Consider the following 18,095-nt stretch of genomic DNA (forward strand, 5'->3'; position numbering starts at 1 on the left):
CATATTTGTCTGTATTTGCCTTCAACAAAGCGCAATACACTAAGAGATGAATTTTGAATACTGGCAGAATTACAATAGTTTTAGCAGTATGCAGCATGTCCCAAAATAGCCAGTGTGTGGATGTAATTACACAAAGCAGACCAACCGTAATGATTGCTCTGCAGCTTCCACTGCCCTCTCCACCTAGAGAGTCTCCCACCTTCCCACAACACAAGTGCCAGAGCCAGGACGTGGTCAATGTCTCAGCTGTCAGAGATGATTTAACATTTCCTTGCGCTCTTTTCAGAGTACCACCAGTGTACACAGTGATGTACAATCAAGTGTAAACACCATGCTCTATGACCAGCCCAACCTTCGCCTCTTCCTCCAATTTCCCTAAAAATTCCAATTTGAATGGGTTCAATTTCTGGGTTCCTCCTTCATCAAGCTTTGAACTGCTCTCTGTGCTACGGAGGCTGGAGAGCTGATGTAAACACAGCTTTCAATTATAAATCAAACTCTAAAAAGAGCTCCGCTCCGCTGCCCTCGGGCCCTCTGAACAAAGGCCGGGCCTTCATACCCAAACACCCGACATTGCACTGCTGGGAACTTATATGGCCAGCTATTCACCAGGATACATTCACAACTGAGTCAGAAACCTCTTCAGTGGCTGTGAGCGTCAAAGTTATGCAGAAAATGTTGTGCTATGTTGTGCTATGTTTTTTTGTATGTGCTGGCTGTTCTACCGTCTATGACTCTATATCCTTAGATGATGTTTGACAGTATGAGCAGTTTTGCTGGATTTTGGTCACATGTATATTTGTGTTGGTTTACACAATTTCATCAACTTTACATATTGAGATAATCATAAATACGATATTTTGTCCATTGTTTATCAACGTATTAAGATTTTTTGCTAAATACTGTGAGAAGAACAAAATAATAACCTCCCCACCCTTCTGGTTATAGGAGTCAAGTCCCGGAAACGATGCTGATGAGAACGGTGAGAGTGAAGCAGAACAGTGAAGTTGCGGGCCAGAAAATCAAACCAACTAGTTCAAAGACAGTGAAACGCCCCATAATGCTGAGTGGAGCTGTCAGGTAATCATAAGAAACATTTGAACAACCAGCTGGTGCTGTCATCTTGTAGAGACAGTTTGAGGGGATACACTTCATAAAGTCACTTAACCCAGAGAAAACTTACAGGAGCAAATAATGTGAAGCTCCTTTACCCAGTCACAGTTGAAAAAGTGTGAAATAAACATATTTTTATTATTATTTTGTAATCAGTGGAAACAAACGCTCTCTGTGAGGAGCTCGACTGTGTCACTACATGTTAGTCTTAACTGAGTTGACGACTGAATGCAACTGAATTGGCCTCGACTGCACCGCTACAATCTCTTATTAGTTATGAGAATTTGGTGGTTGGGAAAGTTTTTATCAGCGTGTTTAATTGCAGCATAAACAACCTTTTTTTTTTTTTTTTTACCACAAAGTCATTTTAAATTCTCACCATGCGTCTTCTCAGGCAGTGAAGGAACAAAGCCTTCCCCTCTGCGTCTGGTTCATCAACTAGAGTGGGTTGAGTCAAAGGAGAAAGGAGACACTTGATGGCCTCTCCAGAGACCAAGGGACTTCTATATTTGGTACACTGTGATAGGTTGTGATTACACCCCCCCCACCTTTTTCAGGAGTGAGGACACAGCTTTATTTTTAAACTGCCTGTAGAGTTGTTTATAAGAGAGCTATAGGCTTGTACCTACCTGTATGAGTCTGCACTGTGAATCTACATTGATTTATATTTAATCTATACTTCTATATAGATCTCTCTCTCTCTCTCTCTACACCTCCATATATATGTACATACTATATACATACTGTATATGTATAGCCAGGATTTTTTTAAATATTATTTTACTCAATACGTCCCTTTTGTCCTGTCCCTCCAACTTCCTTTCATTCATACTTTTACCCAGTCAAAATGATCAATGCTATTGACGCTACACTGTTTACATAGTCTCTGTTACTAACTGTGCTAATATGGTACTGCCAAAAGATTATTTGTAAAACTTACATAACTTAATGAGATTCATTTTAATAAATAAAAAGTATAAAGATCGTTTACAAACGGTTTCCCTGTGAGATGCATCACTTAAACACACACTTGATAAAGGAAGCTTCAGTTAAGCCATGGACACATTCAGGAGGTCAGCTCCTTTACTTCTTATCATTCTGATGAGTGTCAGCTATTGAAAAATGAAAACACAGCTTCTCTCTGTTAATCTGTGGAGGGATCTGACAATGTGAAGTGACTCTACCACCCGCCTCTGACCCAGACTTCAACCTCCAACACACACATATGCATTCACACACACACTCACCCTCCCTGTGGAGAGAGGGAAGATTGAGAGAAAATAGACCTCCCACCACGCGGTGTCTTAAGAGGGCTGAAGCCTCTCACAATGTACTTTCTCTGCTCCAGGTTGAAGAGGCCTCCTACGCTTGAGGTTTTTTAGTTATGGGGAGAAGCAAGACATGCTGTCCATGTCTCATACTCCAGACGTTAAGAGCACTTGCAGGGTGCCGAGGGAAAATTGGACAAGCACAACAACTGTCCTCACACATTTTCATTACGATATGAAATGGTGACAACTTGGCTCCATTATAAATACGAATAGCCTACATCTTGTGCTTATTTAACTAGTTTCATCCACTTTAAAACTGTAGACTATAAATAAACCCTAATATATTTAGTTATTGACATATTTTAAAAATGTAACATTATTTTGATTTTGTTTTATTTCAGAAAAGTATTTCTATTCCATTTCATACTTCAAAATGTAAGATGCTAAAGCATTTTCATGTCATGAATTTGAAAAAGTGAATTGTTTGCCGTCATTGGCATCACGGTATTTGGTATCAAGCTAGCAACATGCCGAGCATGTGATTGTCCTGCTTGATTCGTTTGCTATAGCTATCTTTAACGTTAGCTTGCTCAACACGTATCTACTGTTATTATCCAGAGAGTTGCATAATTGTACGGTTTAATTGCCGATAATCTAAACTGCAATAGCATGCTAGAAGCTAAAAATCAGCTAAATGCAAGCTAAACGCTAACGCTAGCTACTAGCTAGTTAACTGATATCACAGGGACATTCCTAATTCAGACAAAATGCAAATTTAATTTTGGAGGCGGCATATTTGCATACAGATAGTAGTTTTACTGTAAGAGAAGTTATTATAGCATAACGTTGTGACGAAAAGGCAAAGGGATTGTGCTCAGCCACTGGGCCCATATAGGAGAGAGATACAGGACAGATAGAGAGGGTCGATGAGGGAATTGGAGGGGGAATACTCTCGGTGAAGAGATGGAACGAGTGCAATTACTTCAATAAACGTACATCGACAGGACATCTTATTATCATTGACCTGTTATGTATTATTCAAGCATTTGCTTGGCCCACCAGATTCGAAAAACAGATTGGGTGACTTGTGTGTGTGTGTGTGTGTGCGCCTGTGAATGCATGTAGCCAAATGTTCATTCTCTTGTTCAGTATGGATTGGACTCAACTGTTTTATTAATGGATCAATTGTGTTTCTGCATCATCAACCTTTGAAAGCCCACTGAGGGCGTATTGATTTCAGCACAAAATACACACAAAAAGGTGAGCCTGAGAAATGTGAATGCATTGATCTATAAGTTGCCAGGAAAATAAGACATGAATGGCCACTGGAAAGTTCTCACAGGTGAGCAGAGGAGAGGATTATTTGATTGAAATGCACAGTGGGTATTCTCCATCACGTTTATATCCCGTCTTTAAGTGAGCATATTATTCCAAGGTGATCGGTGAAATCAAAGTTGCTACACGTGATTTAATTCATTACATTACATTTGAGACTTAAGTGCTATTGCTGTTGACAGTCAGCAAATACAAATTGGTGTTGAAGTTGTTTGTCTTCTGATACGGCAATTTATAACATAAATGATATTTACAACTGGAATCGGGAACCTTGTATCACGTGGCAGAAGAAGAAAAAACAAAACTGGCCACAAATGCTCAGCAACGTGACTCCAATCATACTCTCCTTATGACATGCTAAAAACGCGTAGAGTAATAACTTTAACATGCTGATGTTTAGCACGTATGATGTTTACCATGTTAACTATTTTAGTTTAGCATGTTAGCATGCAGACATTAGCAAATGAACACCAAACACTAAGTAAAGGCTGATGTGTATGTCATGAGTTTTGGTAGTATTTGATCAAATACGTATTGGACACATTCCACCTGCTGAGGGCGCTCGAGAAAAACGTAATGGATCAACAAAGTTATTACAATTAATCCTCTGGGGACCATGAATGTTTGTATCCAATTTCCTGGCAGTCCAGCAAATAGTTAAGACATTTCACTCAAGATCCCAAATGTCTACCTCGTGGTATTGAAAGACAAAGCAATCAGGGAATCACTAAAGTCGGTAGGATTCAACTTCTAGGGACCATGAATCTCTGTGCAAGATTAAACATCAATTCCTCTAAATGTTGTTGAGATATTTCAGTCTGGACCCCAGTGATCACCGGACATCGTCATCCCTAGAGCTGCATTGCAAGAACCTGTGTGTGTTGGTGGAAATAGTCACTTTGTATAAAGCGTCTCGTGTTTGTAGGTTATAATAACCTTAAAGTGTGTTCTCAGTTTAAAAACAAACAATGGAACTAGATTGAATTTCTGCCAAATGACAATATTAAAGCAATGTGAATTCCTCTGGATGTGGCAAAGTTTATCTAAATATACCATATTTAATAAGTTAATACCCTCACACACCCCGCACATGCTCCACCCTGCCCCCACAAGAACAGGTCTTATAATGACCTTATTTCAAATGGAGAGTAATTCCAACACACTGCCATGGGTGGAGTAGAAACTGTTATGAAGCCACCGAGTTTATTTCCCATGAGTCCATTACTGCCGAGAGTAGCCGTAGATATACTAAGCCTCGAAGCAGAATAAGCATCATGTGATTCATGAATGTTTTTTTTATGACAGTTAGTATAGTCACAGCATTATATGAAATTTAAATTATATTCTTTAATATCTGACCAACACACTTGAATTGAGGCCATCTTGACAAATCCCTAATGGCATAAATTCACTTCCACGGCCCCTCGCTGTTGTTCTTTACCGCTATTTGCTGCGGTATTGCCTGTGATTTCTGTAGAGATTCTCCTGCACGCAGCCCCTAATGACTGCTGTGGATGTCTAATCTGATGCATCGCCATGGTTTCTTTCATCTTGTTTGAGAATGGAGGACAAGTGCGCCTCAATCTCCCCCGTGTAGACCCTCGTTTTATAAGCCCACATGAGAAGAGGAGGCAGCGTGGCTGTCTTCCAAATGGACTTTTCATTAGGACACAGAATGGGTTTGGGTCACAGCAGCAGCACAGCTGATCACATCTCAAACAATGGAGCCATTGCAGACCTGGAGCAAGGTCCATTTAGGAGCCGTTTTCTTTGTTACTGATGTGAATCAAGGTGTGTCTCAGTGTCTGTGCTTGTGTTGGAGTATGAGCCAGGGTGTGATCTGATGCATCAAGTACGTTACTGTGAAATGTGAGTTGATTATTACAGAATGTCATGAAGATGATACCGGTGAAGATTTTTTTTTCTTTAAATTTCTCAAATTCATCTCAACATAACATGTATGGCTGCTCAAGATCATCAAATGAAAAGCTTCCTTGTGATGATCAACTACCTACAGCCATAGTCCTTACAACCTGAACTAGTGTGTTGTTACTGGTTCCAAAGATGTCAAAGCATTCCTGCAAGTGGACTAAAGTAAATCTCACCAAACGGTCCATTTAGTCTCAATTACATCGCACCATTTCTATCAGCAGAAGGCGTTTGCTCTGTAGAACTGTAGATGTTAGTATTGCCACTTTAAGTCCAGAACAGCGTAACAGCTAAAGTTCAAAGTTCATCATTGACCTCGAAAACAGCAGTGGAGAAAACAATCTCACCACACGGTCCATTTCTTCGCTGTTCTGCAGCTTTAAATTGCACCTGCTGTACTTTCACAAATGCTCTGCAGTCTGATTTGCACTTAGTGCGTGTGTGTGCTCATGCAATTTTGTATTTTGTTCTTTAGGGTTCAGTGTCCAATGAAAAGTAGAGCATGAAAACAACATCCAACGTTTAATGGGAAAAGGCTTCGTTTAATTGCATCCTGCTAATGTGGCTGCTGTTGAGTCATTATGCTTTGTTAGCTTTTCAAGCACAAGTAACTGCTGGTTATTATCAGATATCAAAATCCAGGTGCATATACCATAAGACCGTAATATTGTGCTGTATTCCCAGTTGCACGGCGGTGTTTGGTACAATAATATTAGATTTCTTCTTGCTATCTCTCTGGCCCCCATTTCATGGCCATTATCCTCTGTAAGCGAGCTGAGAGCAGAGACGAACAACTCTTCAATAAAAAAAAATGTTTTTTCCTCCACAGATTTATTATACTTCTTTGTATATGATGTGAACGTGGCACTGGGACATTAGGTGGTTAGAGGTGGTAAATCAGACACTGATTAAATCTGTCTGGGCCAGAGTTTTTCCATTTTTACTTGAGTGCAAAACTGACCTGATTTGGGTGATTTTCCTGACAGGTCTGTATATCACGGTGGGTGTAACTGCACTGTGGCACATTTCACGCCATTAAAGCTATCTGTGGGTCTATTATACTTCAAAGGTACAGTATCCTTGATATGAGCCCCATGTGACTGGGGAGCATCACATTGTGCTGGCTCTTTACAGGAGAGTGGAAACGCGGTCAGTGGTCCTCTCTAGAAATCCTTCTCTTTTTGTAAAAAACAGATTTGAATACGAGAAAGCACCACATGCTTTGTTCTTATTCTCTCGTGCAACATTTCATCAGGCAAGTGCTTTTTCTTCCTTTTGAATAGTCGGACCCGTCAAGGCCAGTTTAAAAGGGAATACTTTTTCTCCTCCGTGCTGCTGGGAGGTAGAAGGTCACCGTGCTGCAGTGCCTCAGGTTCCCCTTTAATCAGGTAGATGTGGAAATCAAAATAAATCTTTTAATGAATCAATGCACTTTTACCTGAAAAAAACACTTTGTGCTGTTATTAGTAGATGTTATACTGTAGATTAGTAGACATTTCAAGTTGTGAATATGGCATCAGCAGCTGAATTTATTGTGAATTAGACATGGCTCCCAGGGTCCTTTATCAGTTCCTCTATGTATCTTTTTCACTACAGTGAATAAGGTTAAATACAAAAGCAACTACTGGAAAGATCAATTCAGCAGTCGGCTTTTGGTTGCCAAAATACGACAATATGGTTAGTCACCTTGTATTTTTACTGATTAAGATTCTATGCAGTTTATTAATGAAAGAGTGAAAAAAAGCTCTATTACAGTAACTGAACACAATTCTTTGAAGTTTATGTTTTATCTCAGAATTTAGGTTGTAAGTGTTATCAGTTAACGTGTCCACCATCAGTTCCTGGTAAACAAAATACCAGAAGTGCAGCTGCTGTAATTTTCTTCAGAAATCCCTCAAAATGAATCCAGCGAATCACCGGTTGCTTGTTTGGTTTTCTGGACCTTTTGTGCGGATTCCCACCACAGATCCATCGGCCCTTCAGCACTGAAGTCTTGGCTCGTGGGTCCCTCGAGTGACATCATCATTAGCTCGTCCATTATCTCTACTTCCAGAGATGCCCACCAGTCTGTCATGTGACTGTGAGATCCAACTCCACATCATGTGGCTCCAAATGCATAATATATCCAAATCAAATATCACTAATGCTGAACATAACCATAAAAAAACATTTTTTTTTATAATACCCTAGTTGGAAAATATAATTCATTGAAATTGAAGCTCATTCAGATGCATTACATATAAACGTTCCCCGTTGTATATTAACACATTTTTAGGAGATGGTGTTGAAATGGGAGTAACAACTATCTGAAAAGGTGAAACTACAAATATTGAAATATATACAGTATATATTCGATTTGAGACGCACATTTTCTGTCCGTCTGTCCCTGTTTTGACATGTTAGGAAGTAGCTGCCACTGACCAAAGGCCCGTAATTGGTGACCAATTTCTTCAAATAGTTGCCAATGGCAACCTGGCAACCCTTACTGTCGAGCCTTTCAAGGTTTCAGAATAAAACTCTGATAAACTCACTTCACACCACATAACGAGACTCGGAAGAGCATTTGACTCTCATTGCACTGTGTTTCTGAAAAGCCACAATTAGAACTGAACGAGAGCTTTTTCATCGTGTAATGTCAGAGAGCACTTTGGGTTTCAATGTTTGAATGGTGAAGATCGTTACCTGTAATTTAAACATGTGAGTTCAGGCTCAGTGTTGGGCAGGTGAAGCTCAACGATAACTTAACAACAAACCAAATCTTTGCTTATCTTTATTAAAGGTACTTTATGTGCTCAGGCCTAAGTCTAGAATGACTCTTGTTTTCTAAAACAAGTAACGGTCATTAACAATCAAGCTGCAGGGCAGCAAGAGAGAACAACAAGAGATGAGTTTCAACACCCAGACATATATAATTGAATTTCCTATATCAACAACAGATCACGACTATCTCTGTGTAAAAGGAGAGTCTTCAGGTCCCCTCAGCTTTAAGCAGCGGATTGTTTTCTGTTTCGGTTCACTCTCACCGCTCTCTTAGCGTCACTTTCGGGCACGGTTAGTAGTTAAACATCTTGTCTTGGTAATTCCACTGGTCCTAGTTTGTTTGGCTCTAAAATTCTGATTTGTGACCTGCAAAGAGATGAACAAAGCTGAAAATACAAATTTCTGTAAATCCAGCCACATCAATCAACAGAAGTGCAAAGTTGATCTCTGTTGCAGCCTTGTTTTTTTAATTTAAGCTGGTAAAACATTTGTGTTTTTACAATAAACACGCTGCAGTGTATCTCTACATGAAGCAGGTTACAGTTGCTTTGTTTCTGAGTTCACCCTTTACTGATACAAACTGGTATTTTAACATAAGTTGTCATTGGAAGTACAATGTTTTCCTGCACTGGCTTCTAAGCTTTCACCTCACCCGTATGCAAAGTCCTTTTACAGCTATATGAGTCCAATCAAATGCTCGTTTAGTATTCACAAAGCATTTGGAATCACACTGCATCCTGTCGTCACAAGTAGAATACGGGGCTCGACTTTGTTTTTCATATTATTCGCATTGCTGCGCATTATCATATGTTACGTAGATATTCTTGTCAAGTGCAGACACCATAATAATCTGCGGACATTCGGGAAGACAGAAGCTACTATAATTAGACCAATCTGCATGCACGCTGTGTGTTTTGCGCCGTTAGTTCTAGGATTCGCGATGCAAATTGGATCCCACAAAGCCTTAAGAGTCACCTAACGAACCTCTTAATGCAAGCTTTGATTGCGTTTCACTTGTCACAAAAAGTGATTTGAAAGCCCCTCTCTCTGCATTAAATCACCATAATGAAGCAAGACAAAAATGCCATGGCCATTAGCACATGGATTACAATATTTAATCTGCTGAAGCTCATTAAATTGAGGCTCATGTGCTGGAGAGAGATTATTCAGAGGAGAAATTGTCGTGCTTCTTTTAATATTGGACTGAACGTCTGTTGTTTATACGGTAAGATGGGCTGTGGCTGTACAGTAACATACAGTATCTGTGTTCACTGCAATGCGCTTTATATGGTGTGTATTATTCTACTATATCTACTGCTGCTGGAAGTAATGGTAGTGTAATTTTTCCATCATTATTCTGCTTTCTACTCTCACTATATGAATCATTTCTGTCATATGCATTGAATGTGTTGCACTCTGTTATGTTGTTCATTCTGTACACATGACATCGATCACACTTCTGTCCATCCTGGGAGAGAGATCCCTCCTCTGATGCTCTCAAAGAGAAATGTACGCTAATTAGCTTTCTTTCCAAGAGTTGGGGAATTTATATAAACTGGATTCTGGATTCTTGTCGTCACTGTGAGGTTTCGGGACTCCTACAAGAGACTCCAGGAGGATTTTTTTTTGTACGGATTAAACAACCAAGACATAACGTGTTACTGAGTGAACCATAGATGTGCTAGCTGTCGCCCCCTGGTTCCAATCTTTATGCAAAGCTAAGCTAAGTCTCAAGAACAAAGCAAAAAACTTTATTTCCCAAAATGTCTAACTACGCCTTTAAGACATGAGGGATGAGAGTGATTTATCTAAGATGACAAAAACATACAAAAAATGACTTGAGTGCAATTGTATTTGAATCTTTGTTGTTTCAAAGCCTGTGTTTATTTGTAATTGTGCAGCAGAAACCTCAAAAAGTGAAATACAAAAAAAGTAAAGTTAACTTTTTCAACGTGGATATTTTGGACCACAGACACCATCTGTAGGTGTGTTTGCTCCCTACATTAAGACACCTAACAAGGCCAGAAGCTGAACCTCAGCTGTACAGCGTCTGAGAGCTTCCTTGCATTTTTCCGATTACTTTTCTGTAAAGTTTTCAGTCCTTGTGCCGCAGCTGCAAATATCCAGCAGTAACAACAGCTGACCTTGTGGGTCTTGCCTCTTGACAGGGCTCCGTGTTTGTCTCTGTGTTATTCCATAAATACGAGATAAGGGCCATGGCAGATCCCATGTGTAGCTGTGTGGTTAATTGAGACCTAGCATCAGTGACCCCGGTGTCTGGCCAAGCCCTCCACGCCACCGCCCATCACTCATGCTGGGTAATTGGTAGCAATGCAGCCGCAGAGAGCTAAAAACTGAAAAGCTGTGACTGACAGAGTTTTGTTGAAGAGTCTCTTTCGGACAAAGGATATGTTTGCTTCTAGAGGATGTTTCATTAAGAAAGCTAGAGAGGGATGCAGGTTTGTGTTAAAGGTATTTCTCCTGATTTACCTACATGTGCAAAGCGGCAGCTGGAAGCAAGACCAAAATCTTGCTAATGACTAGAAAATCCCAATTATCATTCATTGTGACAATTATTGTAAAGCTTTCAAACCGAGTAGGAATAGATGAGTAGTTTACTTAAATTATAAGTGCATCATTTCTAGATGTTTCACCGTTTCAGATAATTATTACTCCCATTTAAACACCATCTCCTAAAAATATGTTAATATACAAGTAATTGGCATTTGCAATTAAATCTTTTCAGCATGCAGTCTGGATCACATTTTTTTATCAACACAACGGGGAAACGTTTATATTTAATACATCTGAATGAGCTTCAATGTCAACAAATTATATTTTCCATCTACAATATTATAAAAAAACAATGTTTTTTATGATTATGTTCAGGCAACTTGAAGCACTTAAAGTTCGGGAACTTGGTTAAATTGTGGACTTAGTTAAATATAGAAAAACGATGACGTGAGCATGAGCGAGGGCGCGTGTTTTCAATATTTAAACCTCAATCTTTGCTCCAACTTCCCAAACATCTTAGCAGCCTAAACCTAACAACACATGTTGTGCAGGTAGCGAAGACCGCTGGGAAAAACAATGCTGCCAATAAACTTAATCCATGCAGCAATTATATTTCCTCCGAGATGTACTTGGCAAAGGAAAACATCATTATCTAAATGTATTTTATTGGACACAAGTTGGCTATTTGGAATCAAATCAACGTGCAAAACTGCCAAAAAGAGATCTGAATAGAGTTTTAAAACAGTAATACATAATGACACAACAAGCAAACACTGCATTCAAACACTTGTGAATTTAATTAGAAAAATGTAAACATCCCTCCCCATCATAATCAAGCCCCTCTAGCATCCTATATTCATCAATCAATAGTTAATATCTTCCTTTAGATCTCCACTTTCCTTTGAGTTTTTTTTTTTACATTCAATTAGCATGACCCTCAAAAGAATACACCCTCCGCTGTGAGTGCGCTCACTTCCATCCTTTCTGAATGCTATTTCCACCCTGAGAGAGGTGACACAATGAGCAGCCCCAGGTATTTTTTTCACCACTCCTGAACCGGGGGCGGGGGGGGGGGGGGGGGGGCGAAGGGTGTTTGTGTGTGTGGGGGGTTGGGGGGGGGGGGGGGGGGGGGGGGTTCAGTATCCCCAGGGGAGGGCAGCACAAATCCGAGGGAACAAAAAGGCATCCATATTTGGCAGGGCTTTTGTCTCCCCTGACAGCTGAGCTGAGTGTACCGAGGGGGGCCCGCAATAATGAATTGGATTAAATGTGAAAGTAAGAAAGCATGGCTCCTCAAAGGCCAGCCTGTGTGTGTGGGGGGGGGGGGGAGGTATGCTAATGTGTGTACAGTTTCAACACTGAAGCAGATCAACAACGCTTTTTTTTTTTAAGTTGCAATTAGCAAAATAAGAAAATAATTCCCCTATTTCTGTGCTTGTTAAAGAGCGCTCTGGAAAAATGATTGCTTGCTAAATGCTGCCAGCGCTCGCCTTGTTGTCTCTCGTGTAGGAACATGTAAGAAGGCCAAAAGAAATTCCCTCTTCAATGAGAAAAGAAGAGCACGGCTCTGCAATAAATCATATATATGAAGTGTGTAAACCCCCGCTCGCACACACAGCCAAAGCTGATTAAAACACCTGATACCAAACAGTACACAGTGCATGCTACAGAGCTAATTTAATCCATGCTCATTCTATATTCCATTACTCTACGCTCTTCCAACATGACCTTAAACCTCCGTGGATTCCTTTTATTGCTGCACTTTAATGTATAAATCTCCCGACGAGAGAACAGTGGTGATTTTGATTTGCATTTTATTGCGCTTTAGATTTGCGCTGGGATAATGATGAGACGTGGGGGCAGCGTTAATGCTCTCAATGTTGACCACCGCGGTTCACCCTCTTTGTCTTCGCCGCGTTGTCTCTACTAGATCTGCCGCTTGTAATTACTTTCAGATACCCGTGGCTCGGTAAAGGACGAGGCAGTGTGACCTCGCTGTGCGCCGCTGACAAGGAAAGAACACAACGATATGAATAAATGAATTTCTGTCCAAATGTTTGGGAGAAAGGAAATCTCTTCACACATTCACGTGTTCCTGATGTGTAGAGCTGAACAGACACTATATGGAGTAAACCCCTGAATGTGGTCCTTGAGTTTAAGTTCAGCATTGGGCCAAAGTCCCACTAGGTCGGCTGTTTGACCTTCAGTTTTAGGGGAGTCACGACGCCCATAAATTGGCAGAATGATCAATGATCTGACTGTTGGACAATCGAATGGTAAGACAAATTCTGGCGGGCTGTCTTGAGTTTCATCTGTTCCGTGATCTGATTTCCCACCAGGCTGCTGTCAGAAGGATCCATTATAAACCTTGTTTTAATACTACTTTAGTCTTGACGGTGCTGCAATAGAAATAAAACTGAACTGACGATCTCTTTTCTGCGTCTATGGGCCAGTAGTCTTCTTTCTTATTTTTGCTTTCCACTTAAAGTAGTATTGCAAAAAGCCTCTCTTTTTTGTAAACATTTCTTTCAAAAACTAGTATATCACCATGAAACTTCCCCATTGATTACTTACTTCAAGACAATCATTTTTCTATAGTACAATTTTTCTGAAATGTTATGTTTAAACATGCAAATGAGGCATTATCTAATCAAGTATGTGCTAATTTGCATACATTTCCCAGACAGACATCTGAACATTATGGTTATCAGAAGATTAGAGTCAAAGGTTTTTACGGAGGGAATGTTTGGATATCTCTCATTATCACTCCATAAATCAGAAAATACCGTCAACAGTCATAGATTAATCCATTTCCCCAATGTTTGTGTTGTATAAATCATCTTATGAATGATGTATGAACAAACCCCTCTGTAGAAACCTTCAGAGAGAGGAATGAAACAGTTTGGTGTTAGTTGAAGTGGAGATTTCTGGCTCACAGTGAAAACTAATTTAGAGAAAACGGCCTTTAAACATATGTATCCTAAAATCACATTTTGAATACGCTACAGGGGAATAGGGTATTCATACATGTTTTCTGAAATGTTATGTGAATCTAAAGCTAACATTTTGGTGAATTTAGGAGACATTTAAAGATGCAAATAGACAAAGTCCATTAAAAGAAACAACTAAATGTTGTTTTCTTTCCACTACTCTGAATGTAATGGAAGTAAAATAGCTCAAAATCTTAAAATTGATCAGTGAATTAAAAACGTTTTGTCCTGGGTTGTCTCCCCTGAAGCATAAGCTGTATATACCTGCTCATACAACCTACATCTGATATGGAACTAATGTGACGCACCATCCTTGGCATCAAACACTCAGCCCCTGTGGGCTTGAAATGTGGAAGTTGACAGTTTCATCCGTCATATAATCATACGGCACATGTGGTCAGCCTGAAATCACATCAGTCCCATGAAGTTTTCAGAGACAAAAAGAGCATCAAACCGTCCTCAAGAACTCAAAACACACATGCTGCATAATCCAACTCCTCTGCTCTCCGCTTTGTATGCTCTCCATGTTTTTGATGTCTCCATGTTTTAACATGTCACAGTTGTGCATGTTAGCTTTGTTAGATTTATACGACATGTTTCCTTTTCTTACTGTGCATGTTTCACATGATTGACAGCAAGTGAGCAATAACTTAATGCAGCAGTCATATGTAAACACTCAACTCAGTTATAATAAAATAAAAATACAACAGAAACTTTGACCAAGCTGAATTACAGCCTAATGTTTCCTGTGATGAATCATCTCGCTGTGTGGAAGTTGTTTTTCATACTGCGCAAGAATGAATGGCAGCTAACAGCCTCGTCTGAAGGGAGGAAACAACTATGTGGAGTTACAACACAAATGACTGGCACAAACTTACACAGAAACACTCATATCTCTGCTTCGTGCTATCCATCATTGTGTCAGTCAAGCGTTGCGTATTTTAAAGTGAACACAAATATTGAATGAGATGTTTGTCTCAGAGCGGAAAGCGAGCTTAACTACTCAGAAAGCCTTGAGCACATTGGCACTGAGTCATTCAGTACAAGAGAGACACAAAGAACACATCTGGCCCAACAATATAACACCACCCAACACCAGTGGCGGGCCGTGCATTTTATGCCTGGGCCTTCTGTGCTGTCCTACTACCGTTGAACAGCTACGGCGCAGATACATGAATCCGTGCATGACGGGACGCTGCGTCATTAACGGACAATGCATAGTCAAATCAACGTAATTAACACAATGACAACCACAAAGCCAGTCGAGCCTCCCCCAGTTGTATTTCGCCGGCCCTGACGGCCCACCACTGCCCAACACTTACAATAAGGATGTTTGAGCATAAAACAACCGGTGATCAACATTTTAGATTGAACTGAACTCTTTGTTTAGCTGCTGCTTCTCAGCTGGTTTCAGTTGCGCATTCACTATAAAAGCTAGCCGTTAGCTGCCCGAGGCTAAAGGGTTCCTAATACAACATTATCAGAATCAGAATCAGATTCTGATTCTCTGGTTGCCAAGTAGTTCACTTCACAGGGTAGTTCACTTCACAGGGGTAGACAAACCAGAGCAAACAAAGCTCAGTTCAAACTGAAACTGACCGTTAAACGTTAACGTTAGTTGTCAGTGCATTTTTATTTCAGTAGCGTAAAATTTCCACAGTAGCAGCAACTGTTATCCGAGTTGTTTATTCAATTCAATTCCATTTATTTTTGCACAGCCCAAAATCACAAATTTGCCTCAGAGTCACGCAAAGAGGAAGCCATGTCTGCATTGGAGACGTTGCAGGGTGTTCCTTATGGAGGAATTTTGTCGAGGAAAGTTCCCATGTAACCAACATTTCCTAAACAGGGAGCAGGAAGTAGTACGACTGTTTATGTTCACTTTGAAACGGAAAGCAGCTGAAGTAACTTTCTTACTGTGACTCCGGTCAGACCCGGCATTAACATAAGTCCTGGGTGATCCGATCACAAGTGGACGGCTCTAAGAATGTCAGTTCACACCTGGCAATAGAATGCGTCTCGAGTGAGCACTTGTGATCGGAGCTCACAGCCCGGCTCTATACATGCAAATAAACGCTTCCTGTGCCTAGTTCCCGGAAATTAAAAGAAGAAGAAATTCAAAAACAAGATGTTTCACACACTCATAATATATCTTGGCTTTCTGAAATGTTTAGACGTCATAGACACAGCCAGCGTAAGCTAGTGTGTTGAGTTGCTTCTTAGCAAAATGTTGAAAGTAAATTTAACTTCCCTCTGGTGAGCAGTGATGCAGCGTGTATGTCTAAGGCTTTTATTGTGAAAGTTAAGAACTGAAAGATTGAAGCTGTAATGCACTGTCCTTGACAAGTAGTAATAAAGAGTTTGCCATCTTGGTTCAGACTGCAGGGCCTCTGTGTTATATATTTATTAACTTCATGAGTATCGGCGCAACTCATAACCCTCGGCTACAACAGTTTACGCGGTTTGAGAACCAACTGGAGACTACATCGCTAATCCAGCTTCCTTGTTGCTACAACACAGGGTTCAGGGTTTGTTATCTTTCTCAGGGTCGTAATCACTTTTGTTGTCTCATACTGTTTTTCCAGCCTCACAGTCGCTCTCAGCAACAACTTCAAAAGCTAACTAACGCCTTCAACCTTTATTTGAAGTGTGTCTAGCTGTGTACCTGCATGCATAGTGAGGGCAGAAGAGTTGGCCTGCTCTCTGCAGCAAATCCTCCAAGCTTCGAGTTCACACAACATAAAGCTACTTAGTTAGGAAAAGATCACTATTCTATCGGTGAGGATGGTTGTTAGGATCTTATAGGACCATCCTAGAATCATTAAAACACAACACGCCGCATGCTCCTGTTTACCAACAGAGCCACTCTGTGAAGCTTCACTCCTGAGGGGGACGAGCGAGCCAGACGGTGTGACATTGATGGAGCTGCTTCCTTTGCTGCACAGAATTGTCCGAACCAGAATTACACCCCCGATAGATAACACGCTGACATCTTTAGCTATATTCTTATCATCCTCACGACTACTGTGACTTAAATCCTGCAGAGCAAAAACATTCATTGGATCTGTTTTTGACAGAAAACACCTTTTTTTTTCAAGTTCAGTCGGGGTAATACCAGAAATTGCACACTCAAGGCCTCCCTTGACACGGTTAAACTACACTGGAATTGCATGATATTGGCCTCGGGCTGTAACGCTCTTGAGAGCCCAGAGGGGAGCATCTCTCCTGTGTGAATTTTAAAGGTCACGGCAGTTTCTCCCCCCCTCTCTCTCTCTTTCTCTTTCTCCCCCTCCCCCCCCTCTCTCTCTCTCTCTCTCGCCACTGAGAAAAGAACACAAGCTGATGGCCTATTGAGAATATTGTTTTCTATCTTTGGGCCCCTATAGCGCATTTCCAACGCTGCCCTTGGAAATGCGTTTGAAAGGCAGCTCACAGCATGGCAAAACACACAACACGCTCTTGATGCCCTTGGTGCCTCTCAATATGCAGACCATAGATAATGGCATTCACTGCACAGTTGGTACCGACTTCCCTCGCCCATCTTTTGAATGGGTACACTGCCTCATACTGTGCTTTGTGTTGTGTTCTCTTGGTAAACAATGAGAGCTGCATTGACGGCGAAGGAAACACCGATAAAACTCAGACACCAGCAACCCCGGCGGAGGATGAGCCCGTGTCTTTTTTTTTTTTTAAAGCAATATCATCATGTATTCTTCAACAGGCAGCGGAACCGGGACACAGTTCGAGAAGATTGAAGTTGTCCCGCCACAGATAACAAGCTGCGCTCGCTGCTTATTGTATCGCAGCAGAGCAAACAAGATATATTCTTCACAGTTTGCCGACAGTCAGGTGAACTGATCAGGGGGCTAGCCAAGCAGGTGGTGTGACGTTTGGGAAATACTGTTGCACTGTGGTGAAATCTGCTGCCTGGTTTTCGTTATTTTCATTCATCCAAATCAAATAAGCAGCAAGCTGAACAAGCAGAGAGTAAAAACGGTTTAATACGTTGAGATTTATCGTTGATGTGAGTCGTGCTTTGTATTCGTGGTTCCAAATGGTGAATAATTAGATTGTTTCTGTCATTAACTAAATCTGTAGCTTTGTGTCTTTTTGTAATTAATTATACCCGAGTAGTGGAGGGTGATACAACAATATATTGAGACGATGTGTCTACTGTCAGTTT

The 18,095-nt window shown here is 40.7% G+C and overlaps 1 pseudogene; it reads left to right on the top strand.

Annotated features, from left to right (window-relative positions):
* Positions 1-149: 149 nt before the first annotated feature.
* LOC142964707 (cathepsin Z-like) overlaps positions 150-18,095 on the top strand; it is an 86,159-nt pseudogene continuing 68,213 nt past the window's right edge.

Source organism: Anarhichas minor, unplaced genomic scaffold (genome assembly GCF_050575085.1).
Source record: "Anarhichas minor isolate MPS153535 unplaced genomic scaffold, ASM5057508v1 ptg000031l, whole genome shotgun sequence".
NCBI lineage: Eukaryota > Metazoa > Chordata > Actinopteri > Perciformes > Anarhichadidae > Anarhichas > Anarhichas minor.